Source organism: Mesoplodon densirostris, chromosome 14 (genome assembly GCF_025265405.1).
Source record: "Mesoplodon densirostris isolate mMesDen1 chromosome 14, mMesDen1 primary haplotype, whole genome shotgun sequence".
Lineage (NCBI taxonomy): Eukaryota > Metazoa > Chordata > Mammalia > Artiodactyla > Ziphiidae > Mesoplodon > Mesoplodon densirostris.
In genome coordinates, this window is record NC_082674.1 from 83459586 (window position 1) to 83480970 (window position 21385).

The 21385-nt window shown below is 35.5% G+C and overlaps 1 pseudogene; it reads right to left on the reverse strand.

Annotated features, from left to right (window-relative positions):
* Positions 1–2876: 2876 nt before the first annotated feature.
* Positions 2877–21385, reverse strand: part of LOC132501438 (serine/threonine-protein kinase 35-like) — a 45878-nt pseudogene continuing 27369 nt past the window's right edge.

Here is a 21385-nt window from a genome sequence, read left to right on the forward strand (position 1 = left end):
TGTTTCTTGCCTGTGCCATTTATAAGGACTTATGGCCTTGGATATGTTTTTAATCTGTCCCTTGGTAGATTCTATATTTCTGGAGGCACACACTTTATTTCTTAATTTTCACATTCTCAGTCTTGCATAATAAATGATCAAGAATAAATGTTTTTTTCATCAGTATGTTCTCCCAATTCAAAGTTTATCTTTCTTTGTTAGCTCAGACATTAAGCAAGATCCTTTTTGTGTGAGAAATTACTGTAGTTGACTCATGGATAGAACACCTTTGAGATAAAATGGTAAAGCTATTGAATAAGTTTTACAAAAGCTATCTGGACAATAGAGGGAAATGGGAGAGTGACACATAAATAGGGGGTTTAACAGGGGGCAGAGCAAAGCAATGATCAGAGATTGATCAGGGATTGATCTGAGAAGTCTTCTTTAAGGACCTAAGTCAGTATTTTTTATATTCATTTCATTAATTAATATAACTAGAGGCACAATTCAGCTGGAGTCACAATAAATAATTTATAGCTAAAATGTTGAAAGTAAAGAATTTGGTGTTAATGGAGCTTTTATTCAGTCTTACAATTATTAAGTTTGAATTCTTTTTTTTTCTGAAAAGCTAAGATTCTATTAAAGGACCACAAAAAGTCAAAAATGAACATTACAGGTATTAGTAGTTAATGTTAATTCTTTTGGACTTCATTTGGAACAGGGCTTGTTATTTATGGACACTGTCTCACTGCTGAAGTCGTTCATCCATTATCACTTGTCATTCGCATCATCCTACCATAGACTGGGCAGGCATTGTTGTGAGACTTAATCCAGTAGATGAAGTGGTGCCACTAAAAACAACCAAAAATACGTGTGTGTTAATTTCAGACTTTTAGTTAGAGAAAGGAAAAGTGTTAGGTTGAAAGAACATGTAGAATGGGATAATGCATTTGAATAGAAACTTCATTCTTTTTAAAGATCTTTTATTTGTCTCAGTTATCCTTTTGTTTTGGCTTGGAAATTTTCAAAGTATTTAACAAAAGACTGATTATATGCCTGACTATATGGAGTCCCATGACTGAAGAAAGAAAGCCAGTGTGAGTTTCTGCTCTACAGAGGCTAGAGATGGGTTTGATTAGCTATGACATTTTGAAGGGTGTGAATGGATTTAGAAGAATAACATAATGGACACAGATTACATTTTGAATTAGCTGCCCAATGGTTATAAATTTGAGCACCGTCAATCAATTTATCTCTCATCGTTTTAGAGGCCAATTCAGTAGAAATATTGCACTAATTTGTTTAAGTATAATTTACATTAGGTTTTTCAAAAGCACATGATCAAAGATATTAACTATAACTTTACACATATGTAGACACAGCAACTAAATGAGAAACTGATATTTTATCTGTCATATAGATATTTTTTCCTGTTTCTCGAGATTTGGAATGGTGAACTTCATTTGGATCCTGAATAAAATTGACTGACTAGGTGCTTGGATGTATTAAAGATCAGATGTTTCCCACACTACTATATGTAAAATAGACAACCAACAGCACAGGGAACTATACTCAATATTTTGTAATAATCTATAAGGGAAAAGAATCTGAAAATTTTGTATATGTATGTATAATTGAATTACTTTGCTGTACACTGAAACTAACACAACTTTGTATATCAATTACATTTCAAAAAAAAAAGAAAATCAGATGTTTCCTCTACCTCATAGTCTGACTTTTTGTTTATGTACCACAGTATAAGAATGTTGTTTGACAACTCCATTACTAAAAGTAGCGCTAGCCCATTAAAAAGATTTAGAAATAAACCCCAGAAGATCTACTCTTAACTATTTACAAAACTGAAGCAGTTTGAAAACAGTGAGTTACTTATTGAATCTGCCTGGACATCTGGAAATTTCCCAAGATGTGTTCGTGTATCTTGTTTTGTCCTACAAGGTTGCCTTAGCATGCCCCTGAATTTCAGTTCCCTGGGTGAGTATTGTGGATTCTCCCTCTAATTTGACCAATTCACAGAGCTGCCAGCTAGTAGCTGGCCTGGCTCTCAGAGTTTGGCTGTGGTGCTCATTACTCAACAAAACATTCACAGAGCACCAACTTCAGACAAGTTGACTCTGTGCTGTGATAGGGTAAGACCAAATAGGACAACCATGATCACATGTGAGCACAGCCCAAACAAGCGTAGCACAAACACATAATGACAAAAGCCCCTCTCTCCCAACTAAAGTAAGTGACTCTTGCTCCTTTACCAATTATGGCCTTAGTTCTCCACCTCTCCTCCTGTTCCATGATACAAACTACTGATGCATCCAATCATAGAATGCCCCTCTCTTTCTAACAGCATCCAAATCAGAGAGAGAAAAAAAAAAAAACGTGCTTCCTTAATACCTTCTCAAAATTACCTATTACAGGCCCAAATTTTATCACTAATCCCTCGTGACACCCTGAGACAGCCCTCAGTTCTGCAGGGTGTACAGTCTTCTTTTAGAAACAAAGAATAAACTCAGATTTGTTTACTAATGAATGTGTTTTTTGGTGGTCAATGGCAGGCGGGCATTGACAATTTATTCATTGAGCATTTCCTACATGAGTTCTATAATCATAGTGCTCTGGTAGATACCATGTAAATAAAAAAAAACATGAAGATGTCCTTGTTTGTATGCTGTAAAAAGCATACAGCATTTTAGAAAAAAGAATATTCTCAATGATTCCTCTATGTTAAGCAGTACACTAATCATTTTATGGGCATTAACTCAGAGATCCTTACTACAGTCTCAGAAGGATGGCAGTGCTGCTATCTTTATTGTGCCCACTATAAAGTTGGTCTTACAAGAGTTATAATTTCCAGAGTCTCTGTGGCAGAGATGAAAATTCACCATTCAGATCACCTGCTGAGGAGGCATAGTGGACTGACAGCCCCATCTGCCATTCGCATGATTCACCACTGTGTTGCCATCAACAACAGTGGTGATGTTGTTGGTGATGTTGAAACTCTTTTCCCAGCTGTCCCCTAACATGCAAATTAGAGGGCAGTGGGAGTATGAGTGTTAGACCATTCCTATAGGACAGAACCCCTCTAATGGACAGTTGTGGCTCAAAGACTCCCCATTGGCCTAGCCAAACCTTTATCAGAAGGAATCAACAGTCTGAGACTCTTCCTACCTAACCTTTCCTTCCTGCCTTTCTATTTACAGGTGTCAGATCTGCACCATGGTCTAAAATACCTTGCTGTCTCTCCCTTGTCTGTCACAGGTGTTTCCCCAATACATCCCTTACACATTTAATCTCTTCTTGAAATCTACTTCTTGGAGAACCAGAACTCACAATCACTCAAAGTGTAAGGAGAGGAGTTAAATTTTAGTATTGGATAGTCTATCACTGTTCCTAATGTTTTTTAAAAAGCAGTGAAAAAATGAGGCCATTTTAACTACCAAATATTGAAGGATGACTTTTAAGATGTCAAAAGCGGAAATTTAACTGAGATAGTGCCCAAATATTTTGTAAAATTTGTCTGAGATGTGCCATGATTAATTTCCTTCTTTAATCTCTCTCTCATTTATTCCCAGGACTTGGGTTTGCTTCTTATGTCTGATACCTATATTTAAGTTGTGGATTTCCATATTCCACTAGCTTTGACCAGAACTGTCTTCCAGTCTGTAGAAAATATTTTATCCTTCAAGACACACTTAGCTTCTTGAAGGAGGAGAATTGATGCATCTGAAGGCTTAGTCTGGGCCTCTTTTCAATTCACTCATAGCATTTTGTGTTCATCACACATGATGTAATTCAAAAGTTCTCCTACTTTTATCTCTCTTAGTGTCAACAAGAAACAATATGTTTTTAATAATTGCAGCTCCTAATAGTTTCTGGTGTAGCATTGCTGATAAACATACTATTATTAAATGAATGCATAAGTGAAAGAATGAATAACCATTGATTAATTACTCTGATTCACCTCTGAATTTCATATTTCTGCATGTACTATATGGTCTTGGTTCCAACCCATGTGAATGTCTGGTATTTCCTCTGCTGCTTGCTCATTGTACTGGCTCATAAAACTTAACAGTCATATGCTCTATTAGGTCATATCTTGACCAACCCTGTATATCTTGACAGTTTTTGTGAAAAATTAAGGTATTCCTGGATATTACATTATGCATATATGATAACATGGGATGTAAGTCCCATGATGGCAAGTGTTTACTTCATCTGTCCTGCCCATGTTCTATATCCAGCACCAGACATGTTTTAGGAATTCAGTTAATTAACATGATACCAGAGTACATAAAATGCTATAAAACACAACAGAAGGTCAGGTTAAGAAGATGAGAACTTATATAGATTACTTGAAAGGATAGAGGCTTTATCTTTAGAGAAGGAGCAGGTGAACTTAATTACATAATTATAGATTATTGGAAAATCTTGAGCACTGGAGAGCTCTAACAATCACACAAAGGTCCATTAATGCCCAAATATTCATATACAAGCTTCAGGGATGACAGAGCATAACATACGTGACCTCATCAAATTTCATCTACTCATGAATGTGCTGTGAATTACTGAAGTAGCCATCTTTAGCTCAAACAGTGAGATTTTTAAAATCCAGAATCTGGATGGGAAGGTAGTAAAGTAAATGAAATTTGAAACTGTTCTGTGATTAAACTCCTATATAGCAATGCATCCAGTATGGTATGTGGCTGAAGTCCTGGTAAGCACTACTTCATTGCACATTATCCATTTTATGACCCACACAAAAAATGTAAAACAGCTATCTAGGTGAGGTAAATGGAACACACTGGTTGTTATATTTAGTAAAGAATGGAGTAGATGTGGTTAATAGATTTAAATATAAATAACAACCTCTTTCATGTCAAGGGGATTCTATGCAGAGAATTAACTATTTATTTATAGGACAATAAATCTTGAGATGTACTTAAAGTTGGGAGTATCTCTTTTACGTGGTAACATTTCCTGTGATAGTCATGGGTCTATAAAGTACCCAATAGAATACATAGATTAAAATCGAATATAGTTGAAATAAACATGTAGCTCTTTGGCCAAGACAAAGCAAACATGACTGTGAAATCTGGTTGCTGAAAAATAATACAGGCTTCCTCATGGCAGGATAAAACTGATGAGAAGGACTTTGAATAAAATCCTTATTAACATTTCTACTCAGTAACAATGGGCTTTCTTTATGGAGCCCATAGGTAAGTAGAAACATGCTAATACTTTTGATGGTCCTGGTGGTAAATTGTTCTTACTAGGCTGCTTTATAAGCAAAGTCAACAATATTTCAGTTATTTATTTGCTGCTCCAAAAGAAGAGGCTCGTGTTGATCTAAATAAACAACAAAAAAATGTATAATAAAAATTCAAAAGCAGTTCTTGCCCCAGGCCTACTTCTTGATCAGAAATGATCTTTGTGCAGCCCCAAATCTCTGACTTACATTTAGTCATTCAATCACACATCTGTCAAATCCTTCCTGATGGCCCAATAAGTAAGTGCCTAGTAACTGGGAGGTTACAAACTTCAATCATCTGGAAGGGAAGTTAGATAAGACTCCTCAAATTGTGAACATGTTTCTTCGCTTACACTGGCTGCCTCACGTTCCTCATAAACAAGTGTCCTGTTGAAACCCCAGTGCAGGACCAACTGAGGTAGGAGTGGTCACATAATAAGGAAGGAAAATGATCAACAGTTCAAATTAGAAGCCATCTGGACTCAAATTCTCAACACCACCTTGGACAAACAAGTCCTAAGCTGTTGTATTCAGGACATTTTCTTCTGGGGGTACAGATCAAGAGGTCCAATGATAACTTGAACAGTCTCAGCTTCAGTTGAGGAAAGAAAACAGGATTGTTTTTACAAATTAGTTATCAAATTAGAATTATTAAAATAAACTTTACCAAAACAACAGCAATACCACAAAACACTTCTGATTATCAATCTGAAGCAGAGATTGGGTCTCAATAAACAGACTAATCCAAAAAACTTACCTACATTATGCCTTTTAATCACCACAATAACTTGGAAACTGAGGAAGAGTAAAGTTCAATACCTTACCCCAGGTCACAATACTAGGAAATAGCTGACCTGGGATCTGAGCCAGGGTCCACCACTGATGTATCTTGTGATATTCCAAGGGAATATGAGTAACACTCATGAATAAAATTGATACAGAGATGAATTTCAACTCAAAAAAAAAAACATTTGTAGTAATTATGGTGCTGCATTAATTGAACACACAGATTCTTGATGTAGTGGCTTCATATCTTTAGATTTTAGGTCCTGGGAGTATTGAAGAAGAAATTAACTAGTCATCTATCACAAATAGTATATGTGGCCTGAACTGTGTTTCTAAAGACTGTAAATTATTAAATCATTTAAATTTAAAATATACTTGTCTCATTCTAAAACCTTAGCTCCAAGGAACAAAATTCAGTCCAGGTAGCTTACATATAGTTTAATTTATCATAAAAAATATAAGAATTAAAAAAAAAAGTCTCATGGAAGCCAATAGGTAAAAATACAGAAAGGTCCCAAGGTGAATGAGGATGACGTCCAATTCCATTCTTGATAGACAGTCATATATTATATATATATATATGTCTATATTACATATATATAGTAAAATAAATATATGTATTTCAAATTTATTTAGCATATGTATGTTAATTTTATCTGAACAAATGTTTAAAAAGGTGAATTTTATCTACCCTAGAAATAATAATACAAATTTGTTTTTCTAGATCAGCATACATAGACAGATCTATCTCTACCTCTATCTCTATCTCTATCTCCTTCTCCAACTCTATCTGTCAATCTATCTATCTAGAGAACTCCATGTATTGGCACAGGTTACCAAATGGGGTCCCTGACAGGGTCTTATTCTCATCTCCTGAAACATAAACCTACAGTTACCTTTGTGTTGCTGAATGGCACCTCAGGCACCATGACCATAGAGTAAAAAGGAGTTAGGGAAATACACAGCCCTTCCTCAGTTGGAGTCATGTATCTACCACTGGCACAACCATCGGTGGTTGGAGAGTAGGGTCACCTAATATTAACATGGCTTTCCAAAATCATACACCAACCAGGAAGGTGCCTGGTGTGGGGAGTCCTTACAAAGTAGCATATGTGTGCTAGAGAGATTCCTAACTGAAGCTCAGCTTAGTCGGTACTCACACCTCTTTATCTCCCTGTTCTTTCAAGTCTCCTCAATAATCTATTCCCAGTCTAATTAAACCTCTAAATTCTAAAACTCTAAGTTCCTATTGCAGAAAAGTAATTCAAGTGAGGTAAGATATCTTTAATTAATTTATTTATTTTAACATCTTTATTGGAGTATAGTTGCTTTACAACAGTGTATTAGTTTCTGCTTTATAACAAAGTGAATCAGCCATTATTTGATTAGAAGTTATCATAAATTCCATCATTGGTTCTTTCTATCCCTATTCAATGATATCAGCTTTGCCTCAGAATTAAACCAAATTGCCTCAGGATTAAAAAATAGATCTTACTATTTAACCCTTATGAACCTGAGTTGGGTAGAGAAATCATTTTCATTTTATGTAGAAATAATGTGGTATTAAACCTTCTCTGTCTATTCAGTTTTTAATCTTTTGGTCACCAGCATTCCTCCAAGTGGAGACTTTCATGTGAATCTTCTAGACCACCAGTTTGTTTGTTTTTGTTTTTGTTTTTTTTTTTTAGTAAGTGACAAATTTACACTGTCATCCTAGCATGACAGATGAGTCAAATGATTTGAGTTCTTGTCCACCAATGGTCAGTGACAGATGTCAAAAATAAGTGATGGAGCTGGAAAAGATTTACATCAGTGCATGTGTTCTGATCAGACACAGAACATCAAACAGATTGTCTTTCCTCCCACTCAGACACTTAGATTATTATACTTACCCTCTCTACCATAGGCCTTTTTGTGTGTGTACATCCATGTGATTCTCTACATCCCCTAGCACTTTTTCTTCTTCATATGTTGCTATCTTGCTTTCATTTTAAAAGATATGTTTGCTGGATATAGAATTATAGGTTTAAAGTGATTTTTATTTGTTATTTCCCCCCTAAAGTGTTGTTCCATACTTTTTCAATTGCCTTGTTTTTTGTTGAGGGTCTTCTTTTTGTATATTAAAGAAGTTGTGGCACATATATACAATGGAATATTACTCAGCCATGAAAAGAAATGAAATTGAGCTATTTGTAATGAGGTGGATAGACCTAGAGTCTGTCATACAGAGTGAAGTAAGTCAGAAAGAGAAAAACAAATACCATATGCTAACACATATATATGGAATTTAAGAAAAAAAAAGTCATGAAGAACCTAGGGGTATAACAGGAATAAAGACACAGACCTACTTGAGAATGGACTTGAGAATATGGGGAGGGGGAAGGGTAAGCTGTGACAAAGTGAGAGAGAGGCATGGACATATATACACTACCAAACTTAAGGTAGATAGCTAGTGGGAAGCAGCCGCATAGCACAGGGAGATCAGCTCGGTGCTTTGTGACCACAGGCAGGGGTTGGATAGGGAGGCTGGGAGGGAAGGAGATGCAAGAGGGAAGGGATATGGGAACAGATGTATATGTATGACTGATTCACTTTGTTATAAAGCAGAAACCAAATATATATATATATATTAAAAAAAGAAAACTGAACTTGTAATTTCCAGTCTGACATAGAAAGAGCTTGGATCGTAACAGAAACAACAACAAAAAAGATGAAAAACTAAAAATCAATAACTCTTCTTAGATGCAACAGAGAATCAGGGTCATAGAACAAGTGACTGAAAACTGGAGAGATAGGCAGATATAGAGAATCACATTTTACCAAGAGAAGAACCACTGCTGGAGGGATACTTAAAGGGTAGTTGACTAACTGCTGGAGACTGAATATTGACTAGCTTGAGAGAGAAAATTTTATGGAGGCCTGACTTTGGAAACATCCTCACATGTTCGTGAGTTTTACCTCCAAGAGTTCCACCAGACTCTGTAAAGATTGGAGAAAAACTCCCTCCTGCTTCCAGCTAGAAGAAGGGGAAAGTAGCTATTGTGAAATAAGCCTACGCCTTTCTATATTCCTTGATAAATGCTGGCCCTCAAGGGAAACTATTTTATAAAATCTAATCAATGTGTGGAAATGGAAATATCCAAGTCCAGCCCCTTCTAGTGTTCCTGTCTTATCTAAAGAGTACAGTAGACAGCTGACAATTACTTAGAAAGGTCACAGCACAGGTGATAGGATAATAGAATATTTCCTTTTTCCATTACATCTTATTATCACAACAATAGGGCTCCTGCATAATAACTGGAGATTACAGCTGAAAAAAATTTCAAGACTCAGACCCTATCTATGCAGTCCTTAGAAAAACACAAAGAAGTCAGGGGAAACAAAAACTAGCTTACCAGAGAAAATTTTAGTCTCTGACACTTATGGCTACAGCAAACAATAAACAGATCCTATCTCCCAGTCAGATAAATATATAAAAACATACAATAAAGATCTATTTACCTTGTTTCCTTTTACCTGCTATATCATGTATAGCTTTCAACAACAAAAAAATTACAAGTCAAGCTAAAAGGCAAAAATACAGTCTGAAGATATAAGGCATACATTAGAACCAGAGCCAGATATGACAGAGATTTTGAAATTATCAGACCAAGAACTTGAAATAACTATGATTAATATGCTAAAAGCTCTAAAACATGGATAATGTGCAAGAATGGATGGGTAATATGCATAGAGAGATGCAAACTTTAACAGAGTGTTATAAAAAAAACTGCTAGAAATCAAAAAAACTGTGACAGAAATAAAGAATGCCTTTGATGGGCTCATGATTAGATTGGATACAGGCAGGGAAAGAAACAGTGAAGATGAGGATATAACAACAGAAACTTCCCAAAGTGAAATGCAAAGAGAAAAAAAGAGAATGGAAAAGATGGAAAAGAATATCTAAGAAAGCTGGAAAAATTTCAAATGGTGAAATATACATACGATGGAAATACCAGAAGAAGAAGAAGAAAGATAAAAGGATGCAGAAGAAAAATTTGAAGTAATACTGGCTAAGAACTTTCTTTGGAAAAAAAAATATTATTTATTTATTTATTTGGCTGCATTGTCTCAGTTGCAGTACGTGGGATCTTTGTTGAGGCATGTGAGATATTTTGTTGTGGTTTGCAGTCTCTTTGTTGAGGCAGTTGGGCTTCTCTCTAGTTGCAGTGCTCGGGCTTCTCTCTAGTTGTGGCGTACAGGTTTTCTCTCTCTAGTTGTGGCGCGTGGGTTCCAGAGCACATGGGCTCTGTAGTTTGCAGCATGTGAGCTCTCTCACTGAGGTGCATGAGCTCAGTAGTTGTGGTGTGCAGGCTTAGTTGCCTCAACAGCATGTGGGATCTTAGTTCCCCGAGCAGGGATGGAACGTGCCTCCCCTGAATTGGAAGGTGGATTCATTATCACTGGACCACCAGGGAAGTCCCAGAACTTTCTAATATTTTTGACAGACACAAAGACAAGAAGCTCCAAGAACACCAAGTAAGATCAATACTAAAAAAATCTACACCTAGGCATTTTAAAGTTAAACTTCAGAATATCAAAGACAAAGAAAATATTTAAAGAGGCCAAGATGGGGACAGGGGCAATAAATACCTTACCTATGGAGAAACAAGAATAAAAATTATTCCAGGCTTCTCTTCAGGCAATATTCAAGCAAGAAGAGAGTTGAGTGAAATATTAAAATATGAAAAGAAGAAAAATCCTAGAAATCTAGATTCAGCAAAATTACCTTTCAAAATTGAGAAGAAATAAAGGTAAAATGAAATTTAAAAAAGAATCTTATTCATAAATGTTCTATCAGATAATAGTTTGTTCCAAATAATAATTGCAATAATATTTTAGATGATTATGGTTAAGTGAAACATATGTCACCAATATTATAAGAGGTGGGATGAAGAAATTTGAAATAAGGTCCCTGAACTAATCACTATGTTGTATAGTTTTATTTGAAAGTAGACTTAAATTAGCTGTAAATGAATATTACAAACTATAGGACAACCGGTAATAACATTTTGAGAAATATAATTAGTATGCTAAGAGAAGTGAGAAATTTGAATCACATAAAATGCTCAATTAAAAACAGAGAATGCAGAACAAAATGAACAAGAAACAAAACAATCAGACAGGACAACAAATAGAAAATACAGTAGTAACAAATGTGGTAAATATTAAAACAACTTTATCAATAATCATTTTAAAAATAAATGGTCTTAATATACATATAGAGACTATCAGACTGGATTAACAAAACAAAACAAAAAATGTATATGTTTTCTACAAGAAACCTACTTTAACTTTAAACACAGGGATGGAAAATATATTATACTAACACTAATCAAAAGAAATCAGGAATAGCTATATTAATTTTAGACACAGCAGATTTTAGTGTAAGAAAAATTATCAGATATAAAGAGAACATCACATACAGATAAAGGGGTCAATTCTTCAAGTAAGCATACAATTGTTAATGTGTGTGCACTCAGCAACTGTACATCAGAATGAGTGAGGCAAAACCTGATAGAACTGAAAGGAGAAATAGACAAATCCACTATTATAGTTGGAGACTTTAAGCCCTAATATTTGTAACTGACAGATCCAGGAGCAGAAAATCATTAACTATATAGTTGAAATGAAAAGTACGATCAATCAAATGAATCTAATTGACATTTATAAAATACTTCATTCAACATCAAAATACACGTTCTTGTTAAGCTCACATGAAACATTCCCCAAAATAGGCTACTTCCTGAATCATAAAATACATCTTAGCATATTTAAAAGAGTAGAAATCATATAAAGTATATACTCAGATGACAATAGAATTAAACTAAAAATTATAAAAGAATGAAGCTAGAAAATCCCAAAATATTTAGATATGAAACAGCATACTTTGAAGTAATACATGGGTAAAGGAGGAAGTATCAGGGAAACTTTAAAATGTATTTTGAACTAAATGAAAATGAAAATATAACTTTTCAAATTTTGTGTGATACAGAAAAAGTAGACAGAGATAAGTTTATAATATTAAGTACATATATCATAAAAGATGAAAATCTAAAACAAATAATCTAAACTTTAACATTAAGAAATTTGAAAATGGAGAGGAAATTGAATTCAAAGTAAGCAAAAAAATAATAAAAATCAGAATAGAAATCAAGGAAATTGCAAACAGAAAATTAACAGAGAAAATCAATGAAACAAAAGCTAGTTGTAGAAAAGAGAAATGGAATCCATAAAACTTTAGCCAAGCTAAACAGAAACAAACAAACAAACAAAAAAAGATACAAATTACTAGAAATAATGATTCTGGGGCCAACACAAAGCATCTCCTGGTCATTAAAATGATAATAAAGGAAGATTATGAACAACTCCTTACCCCAAATTTGATAAGTTAGATGAAATGGACCAGTTCCTTGAAAGTTATTATCATGAAGAAATATTTGACTTTAACAAGCTAGGGATGGAAGGAACTTCTTCACCTGGATAAAAACCATCTACAAAAAATCCTAGAGCTAATATCATACTTAATGGTAAGACACTAGTTGTTTTCCCCCTATAATCTTAACTAATTCAAAAAGACAAGAAAAGGTAATAAAAGACATACAGACTGGGAAGGAAGAAATAAATATGTCTCTTTTCACAGATGATATGATTGTTTATGTAAAAAAATCCCAAAGAATTGACACACACACACAGACACACAAAAACAACAATATCTCCTGGAACTAATAAGCAGTTATAGCATAGTTGCAGGATATGAGGTCAATATATAAAAGTCGATTTGTTTCTTATATGGCAGCAATGAACACTTGAATTTGGAATTAAAAACACAATACTGTTTTCATTAGCAATAACAAAAATTTGAAATAGATATAACTCTATCAATATATGTACAAATTTCAGAGATGTATGAGGAAAACTATAAAACTGATGAAATAAATCAAAGATCTAAATAAATGGAGAAATATTCCATGATCGTGGCTATAGATTCATTGTTAGCAGTCTATTCTTTCTAACTTGATCTATAGATCCAATACAATCCCAATCAAAATCCTAGCAATTTATTTTTTGGTTATCAATAAACTAATTCTGAAGTTTATATGGAAAAGCAAAAACCCAGAAAAGCCAAGACAATACAGATTGTATGAATTCAAGACTTACTATAAAACTACTGTGATCAAGACATTGTGGCAATGGTGAAAGACTAGACAAATGTATCAATTGAACAGAATGGTGGCCCAGAAATAGATTCACACAAATATAGTCAACTTATATTTGATGAAAGAGCAAAGGCAATTTTATGGAAAAAGTAAAGTAATTTTAATACCAGTAACCCTGTAAGACTAAACAAAATATTATAAATTATCCATTCAACATTTGTTAACAAGATACCAAAGAAAAATATTTATTGATTTGCCTCTTCTAGTAAGAAAAAATAGATATTTTGAATATACTTCCAATGCAACATTTATGCTTGAGATATGGTGATGTCACTTCACCATATCTTGTGAAGGGACTTAATGTCTAAATTTTATGATAGCAAAGTTGGACTGGTCTGGCATTTTTGCTGCTATGCAAATAAATTGAACTTTCTAGAAGTGGCCCTTTAAGACATATTAATCCCTCCTGGGTCTTAATCTTGAAAATGAAATACCTACTGGTTGATGTATATTTGCAGACAAATGGCTCACTTAGTAGATAGGTAACAGAGAATTTGGTTAGGAGTGTAGTGTTATATTAAAAGAAATAAATTTTAATTCCATATGCTTATACACTCAGTATAAGTAATCAAAATGATAAGAATGACTACTACGTATTTCATCCCATGTTTCAGATATTTTGTTCACAGTTGACATATGTTGTCATATTTAATAAAGAAAAACACCATGGGATAGGTATCACTATCAGAATTTTGTGAATTAAAACTCTAGCCTAATGTAGGTTAAGCTCCAAAGTCCCACAGGAACTAATAAGCAGAGGAACAAGAATCTGAACATAGATTATTATTTGACTCTAGTTGATGCTCATAATCAGTACTATAATCAGTTAGAGAAAATTCTATTGCAAGAAGGATGTTAAAAATAAAGCAATGTTCATCATATTAGCTATTTTTACAATAATTCTGCATAATTAGAACTCTATAAAATTTAGTGATATACAACAATAAACATTTCACTCATGTTTCTGTGGGTCAACTAGAATATGCCTAATTAAGCAGAGCTCAACTTTGCTCGGTTCCAAGTTGCATGTTAGATCATAATCTACTTTATGTAACTCTTATTCTAATTAGGATGGTGAAATGCAGATAGCTAGAAAAATTAAGCACTGCTGCACAGCTATTTGGAGCTTGTCTTTGTTGTCCAGTCCATTAACTAAAGTAAGTTACTGGCAAAGCCCAAAATCAAGAGCAAAGGAAAGTATACTTTCCATTGTGGTCAACCAGAAGGAAATGAGTATTTGCTATATAATAATCTAATCACACACACACACACACACACACACACACACACACACACGCTACCATCACCCAATCCCCTAAGTACATATTGCCTATGGGTGCCATTTTCTTTCTAATCAAAGAGTCATTGCTCAACTAAATCACCCAATCTTCTTCCACTGTCTCCCTGGCATTTAGTTAGCTTCTTTGAGTTTGAGAGTCCAGATTCAACAACCATCATATTTATAATTTATTTTCAAAAAAAAGAATAAATGTCTCCTGCTGGGCTTAATTACCCATATTATAGCTGAAGAAGAAAAGATTTGATACCACTGGAGATATATTAAAGACACTAATGACTTAATTTTATAACTAAAAAAAAAATTTTAAGGAGTGGGGGTGAAGATACATTCACCCTGAAGTTGGAGAAATTATTTAAAGCCAGAGATATAGGATGTAATATTTTTGGCTATTTAGATGCCAAAACTGTCTCCTCATAAGCAAAAATAAGCATTGTCATATTTGCTAATCTGATATAGTCTGTGTAATTTGATAATGTGATCATTTTCTTTGCAGGATATTGGCTTTTTGGTGCCAGACTAAAAGATATATAGGTATGGGATCACTCAAACCAAGAGGTAGGGGTAGGAATTTATCCATTTAAGACCTTTAAGAACTGACTTCTAAATTAATATATAATGCCTGTGTGTGTTCCTAACACCTAAATCCAGAAGGGGGATAGTAATTTTAGGAGATTACACACTCAGGATCACAGCATAATGATCAATCCTTTCTTGGTAATAGAAATATTTCCTTTATAAATTCACTGAATGGTTTTAAAAGTCACGTGGCAAACCAGTTTGTCTTATGCGAGTGAGAGTCAATTTAGAAAAGCTTTCTGTGCCTTCCACTACCACATGTTCTGCCTTAAAAGTTATTTCTTAGTACTCAAAACAAACACTTGGGAAGATTCTGAGATTATCAGATAAGTTCTCATTTTTCATTGCCATCTGGATGCAGAATCCAAAACAGCACTATTTCTTCAAAAAAGCTATTCCTGGAAAACAGAAAGTTGAAGTTGAATTGAGGAATGCTCTGATTTAATGCTTACTTTGATGTCATCATAATTCCAACCAATCTAAGGCAAGGAAGAGAAAGGAATCCTTTCTAGACCTCAGAATTCAGTCCAAGCTTAGCCATCAACCATATGATATGGTATAGATTCAATTTATGCATTTTAAAAATTTTGTTACTCAAAACAAGGAGGTTGTTAAGGACACTTGTCACTGAGTCTGCCGTTCTCAGGCTCTAGGCAAGACTATAGTAAAATCATATGAAAATGAAGAATTTTGTTGTGAGGTTATTGTAATGATGAAGACAGGACAGGATTTTGCTTAGAACAGACTGAAACATTGTTACTACCCACTCTGGAAAGAGGAAAAAATAAACGTTATAAAATTATGAAGGAGACAAAGAGTATGGACATGGCATCATGGAAGTCTGAAAGACGTGATAGGGAGCCAGAGAAAGAGATGCATAGCTATTGATACTTAAAGGATATAAGTTTTACCTAAATTATATGCTCTACCAAACAGCAGTTACATACATAAAATTTATCATACAGGGAGTTCAGGCTGACATTATAAATTATTAAGAATAACTTGCCTAGGTTTATAGCTATTTTAGAATTTCTTTTGAGCAATTGTTTTCATCAAGTCAAAGATTCATGCTTCAGTATTTATTCCCCATTGACCCTCCTCATCTCCCCAACACCATCACACTTGTACCTTATAAGTGGTGTCATGTAGTGATAATCTGAAATCCCTATTGTGGTTGAACATTATACATTAATCTTTTACTAACTGCTTTATGATCAACTTAATACAGTGTTTTATGCTCTATAGATGCAGGACATAGGGGAGAGCCATAAATGTTAAAATGTGTGTCTAAGTATGTAAGATGCTTCCAGCATCAAAGGATACAGAAAGGGGTAAGGACAATGTGAATCAGTTCATGACTTGGTTGGCAAATACAAACAAACAAACAACAAAAAATTCCCCCCAAAATCACATTTCTGGAGTCAGCAAGATGGGGGTATAGGAATTTCTAGTACTCGTCTCCTCCTAGAGAAATCATTGAAGAAATATCTGCCTATGAAAATGCCTTCACAGGCACTAAGGATTCCAGGAGTTAGGGATTACATCACTTGGGTGGAGCACAGATAACAGACACATTAAAGAAAGTAGTAAAGATAAGTTCACATTACCCCTGTGACCCCCACTCCAGACTCAGTCAGCCCAGCATGGAGAGAGACACCTTCCACTTGACCTCACTGCAAGGAGCCCAGCACCAGGCCTGCACCAGCAGCACTGGTTCCTGTGATGCCAGGCTCCCAGCCCACCCCAGCACCAGTCAGGACACCATAGTTCCAGGGCCCAGGTGGTCTCTTGCAGTCCTAGGCTCACAGCCTGCCACAATACCAGGCTGACCTCCATGGACCCAGCCTCCAGACTAGCTCCCAGAGACCTAGAATCCTCCTGTGTCTCAGTGCTAGGCCAGTTCTCATGGACACAGACTCCAGCATTGCAGATGCAGGATTCAGACCCACCCTAGGGCTAGGCTGGCTCTCAAGAACCCAGGCTCCAAGCCTGCACCAACACCTCCCAGTCTGCCTTGCAGACCCAAATGCCATGGAGACCTAGAGTAATCAAAACAGTATGGTACTAGCATAGAAACAGACACATAGACCAGTGGAAAAGATTGAGACCCTATAAATAAACCCATGTATATGTGGTCAATTAATTTTTGACAAAGGAGCCAAGAATATATAATAGGGAAAGGCTAGTCCCTTCAATAAATGGTATTGGCAAAACTGGATAATCACATGTAGAAGAATGAAACTGGACCACTATTCACTCAAAATAGACAAAAGACTTACATGTAAAATCTAAAACTATAAAACTCCTAGAAAAAAAGCAAAGGAAAAAGTTCTCAGCTTTGGTGTTAGCAATGATTGTTTTAGATATGACAAAAGTGCAAGCATCAAAAGCAAAAATAAACAAGGGGACTATATCAAACTAAAATGTTTCTGCAAAACAAAGTAAACAATAGAATTAAGAGGCAACCTACTGAATGGGAGAAAATATTTACAACCTATATATCTGAAATATAAAGAACTCATACAACTCAATATCAAATAAATAAATAAATACATAAATAAAGTAATGCAATTTAAAAATAGTCAGGGGACTTGAATAGGTATTTTTCCAAAGAAAACATATGAATGGCAAACTGGTACAGGAAAAGGTTCTCAGCATCACTATAATCAGGGAAATGCAAATCAAACCACCAGATACTACCTTACATCTGTTAGCATGGCTATTATCAAAAAGACAAGATTGGGAAGGATGAGGAGAAAAGACAACATTTATGTACTGCTGGTGGAGATATAAATTTGTATGGCCACTCTAGAAAGCAGTATGAAGGTTCCTTCAAAAACTAAACATACATCCAAACATCACATTCTGGTTATATATCCAAAGGAAATGAATCAGGATCTAGAAGAGATATCTGCACCTCCAAGTTCAGTGCAGCATTAGTCACAATAGTTAAGACATGGAAACACCCTAAGTGTCCATGGACAGATGGATGAATAAAGAAAATGTGAAATATTTATCTCTCTTTATCTACATAGATATAGATAGATATAGGTATAAATACACACAATAGCTTGTTCTGCCCTAAAAAAGAAGGAAATCCTGCCTTTTTGTGACCATGTGGATGGACCTTTAGGGCATTATGCTAAGTCAAATAAGTCAGATAGAAAAGACAAATACTGGATGACCACATTTATACATGGAATCTAAAAACGCTGAACTCATAAGTAGTAGAGTCTGAGGGGTGGAAGAAATGAGGAGATACTGATCAAAGAGCAGAAACTTCCAGTTACACAATGAAAAAGCAGTAAGATTCCAAGTTCCAGATAAAAGTTCTCAGTCTTTACAATTATAACTCCTCGGAGCCTCCTATATTCCTTCACATACATTCCTCCCATAATTATTTCCACAGCTGCAAAATGAGTCTTTGGCCAATAAATGCTTCCTCCCTATGGAATGAATTTCCTTTTCCTGGTGTTTCCTATCAAGATCAAGTCTATTTTTTTTTCTTTTCTTTCTTTTTTTTTCAGATACCACTGAAATAATGGGTTAATATAGAATGTTTTGTGTATATGATAAAAAGTGGTAGTAGAAAGCTCCCTGAACTTTGAAGGAAAGAACTTGGAGTGCCCTTTACATGCTATGTAATTAAGGAAGACAATGTCCTCTTCTGTTTAAAGAGGACAATAATACCGGATCATTTAAACTTCCAATTTGTTCTTCAGGTCAAATAAACTAACCAACCTTTTTATTTTTTTGCATTTTCTACAGTAAGCATTCATTAATTGATTATAAAAAAGCATTTCTAAAAATAGTTCAAAGGCAACCTCCACTCAGAAACCTTCTTTAGACTTTCCAACTCATACTCAAATATTCCCATATATCCCCTCATTCAGATTTGGGGCACCATTGATGACAAGCACATTTTCTCTTCAACCCTGCATTTCCTCCCAAATCCACAGGGCCCAGGATGAAGAATCCAGTCTTAAGTGTACATGCCAAACAAAAAGTACACTCACCTACTTTAGAAACACCCAGGATGTTTTGCCCTGAATTTGAAGCAGCACAAGTGGCCTGGTCCATTCTGGTTTCAAGTTCAAAGGCATCAGGCAGGTCCCTGATTTAGCAGCTAACTTCTTTCAAGAGCTCCTTGGTCCCCTCACACATGGGAATCTTGCATTTCTGGGGGATATGCTACTCCACATTTGCGTTATCTAGCAGCACATCACCAACAGGGAGATCTTGGTCAGGAGTTCCTTCTTGATCTTAGAGTCAATGAAAGTGATTCTTTCTATCATTGCCCAGATGATAATGCCCAGGGCAAAGATGTTGGTTTTGGTTGTGTAGCATCCCTCCTAGAGTTCAGGGGGTTATTTAGAAATCTGAGCTGTCGGCTTAGGGAAGCCAGTATTTATCCACATTCACATTTGTGTTGTCTTGACTTCCCTCTTTGATTTGGGGAGGTGGGGGAGAGGGGGCAGCCCACCACAGACTTTGCTTAGTTCAAAGTCTGCCACCTTGAGGACGGGGGTGCCAGACCTCTCTGTGCTGAGCTTGTCCTCCAGCCTTAGTCCCTGTGCATGATGTAGTCTGAAGACACTGGTGGTCCTGAGCTGTAGCATGAAGCTTTGTCGGTGGCTGGGTCCAGCCTCCAGGACAGGACAGACTGATTCAGGCCTCCATGTTCACATAAGTCCATGACAAAGCAGAGGTAGCAAGGCTCCTCAGCATAACCCAGGAGCCTTTCTTCTTTGACGGAGGTCTCCAACAGGCACAGATAAAACTGTGTGCTCTTGTAGCCACTGCTCACGCACGTACTGGTCAGTCACACTGTGTGCCACACTCCTCAAACTGCACGAGGTTCTGGTGGTACCGCTTGAGGCTGGTCAGGGCACAGAATTCTGTCAACCCCTGCTCCAGGTTCTCCAGGCTGTCACAGCAGATGTTCTTGACCTCTGCGAGGGCCTCACTGTCTCCTAATCCACACAGTAGCTGCTGCACCTGACCCCTGCCAATAGGCTATAGTGCCCACCAGCTGCTGCCCTCAACCACCATTGTGCCAGCTAGGATCTCCTGGGGCCTTCGCTTCCACTGGATGCAAAATGTCATGAAAAGATATGTTAAATTAAAGAAAAATATTTTTTTAAGTTCTTTCTTTATTAATCATAGCTTTCATGACAGTGTGAGTGTAATTTGAATATGAATTAAAAAAATATGAGTTCTAGCTCTGCAAAGATGATTAAAATCATCGTTTCCATTTGCTTCTATCTAAGCCCTATTGTAACATGAAGAATCCCACCTGCCTCATTCCTTCCTTCTTGAACAGATGGATCATAAAATTATGGGCTCATGGAGGAACATTTAGTCTCATCCCATTACACCTCCTGGCCAAGGGAGAGATACAAAACAGCCACTATCCAGTTCATAGATTTATAACCATCCAAGAGAATGTTTCTGCAGGCCTTGCTGGCTAGCTGGGTTTGTCCTTGGCTTGTTCCCAATAATATAAAAGTCAATTATAGTAATTGCTGACCATTAGGTATCACATGTATGCAGGCCTGAAGAACTATATTATGCCTATAAGTAGAAAAAGAAAATGGATCCCTAATATGCAAAACGTGAAGAATATATATATATATATATATATTTAATTCTTAGTTTGAAAAAATGGTCAAGAAATGGGTTTTGTTCAGAAGGACCATAAATTAATAGGGTATGTGAGATAGTCAAGCCCATTTTCAGGGATTCTGTGTAATTTACCCCCAGGAACATCATTTGCATGTGAAAACGTGTATTCATAAGTATGTTTATGGAAGTTTACCATCTGTCATGGATGACAAATGGTTGGAAATAACCAAAATCTGTATCAATGAGGGACTGGATAAATAAACTATGGTGTATGTATACAATAAAAAAAAACTATGTTTATGTCAATAATGATGAGTAAAATTGAAGTCTGTGCCAGGTAAATTTGTCCATGATATACATTTGACTGAAAAGGAATATTGCATAAATTGTCTACTATAGTACAATTAAGTTAATACTTGAAAGGCTGTACATGTGTGTATGTGTGTGTGTGTATGTTAATAGATATCAAGAATTCACTAAAATGTTAATTATAATGAAATTTTGGTGACTTTTTATTTCTTTCTGTCTTTGTTTCTCTATCTTCTCTGTGCTTTCTGGTATGCTATTTACATTATTTGATTATATATCACATTTACCAGA